This window comes from Rutidosis leptorrhynchoides, chromosome 10 (assembly GCF_046630445.1).
Source record: "Rutidosis leptorrhynchoides isolate AG116_Rl617_1_P2 chromosome 10, CSIRO_AGI_Rlap_v1, whole genome shotgun sequence".
Taxonomy (NCBI): Eukaryota; Viridiplantae; Streptophyta; class Magnoliopsida; order Asterales; family Asteraceae; genus Rutidosis; species Rutidosis leptorrhynchoides.
This window is the reverse complement of record NC_092342.1, coordinates 186,976,277-186,977,413: the sequence shown is the minus strand read 5'-3', so window position 1 is coordinate 186,977,413 and position 1,137 is coordinate 186,976,277.

Below are 1,137 nucleotides of genomic sequence, written 5' to 3'. Positions count from 1 at the left end.
TTTGAAGTATTCTTGAAGTGTTCTTCCTATGATGATTATAGCTTGATTCTTGAAGTGATTTTTGATGAAGATGATGATTAACTACTGGAAAAATACGTTCATAATAGTGTGGGTGTGTTGAGAGAGAATTAGAAAGAGATTTGGAAGTGAAATGGAGTGAATGATGAGTGTTAATTGGTGAGTGGTGAGTGGGGTTAAAAGGAGTTCTAGTTAGTTGACTAGCTCATGGTAGAAGTTAAAATTGATTAGTCATACATGACATAATCAAGAGTGGAATCCCATGCTAGTTCCTATTGGTATATACCCATAGTAAGTACGTTTTAAAGCTGTGTATAATACGGGTAAGAATACGACTAGAATTCTTGATGAAAGAAAAGAATGGGAAAGTAACTGTAACCATTTTCGTTAAGTATGAGTGTTTTGATATATGTCTTGAAGTCTTCCAAAAGTATTTTAATACATCTAAATACACTACATGTATATACATTTTAACGGAGTCGTTAAGTCATCGTTAGTCGTTACATGTAAGTGTTGTTTTGAAACCTTTAAGTTAACGATCTCAATTAATATTGTTAACCCATTGTTTATTATATCTAATGAGATGTTAAATTATTATATTATCATGATATTATGATATATTAATATATCTTAATATGATATATATACATTTAAATGTCGTTACAACGATAATCGTTACATATATGTCTCGTTTCGAAATCCTTAAGTTAGTAGTCTTGTTTATATGTATATAACTCATTGTTAATATACTTATGGAGATACTTACTTATCATAATCTCATGTTAACCATATGTATATCCGTATATATATCATCATGTCGTTTTTACAAGTTTTAACGTTCGTGAATCGCCGGTCAACTTGGGTGGTCAATTGTCTATATGAAACATATTTCAATTAATCAAGTCTTAACAAGTTTGATTGCTTAACATGTTGGAAACATTTAATCATGTAAATATCAATCTCAATTAATATATATAAACATGGAAAAGTTCGGGTCACTACAATATAGACGACTCTTATTTTCCACTGATGCATGCCAATCTTCGTACCACGCTATCCATTCGGACCAAGCGAAGAAAACCGGCAATTGAACTCCAGACCAAACACGAATCTTTCTCC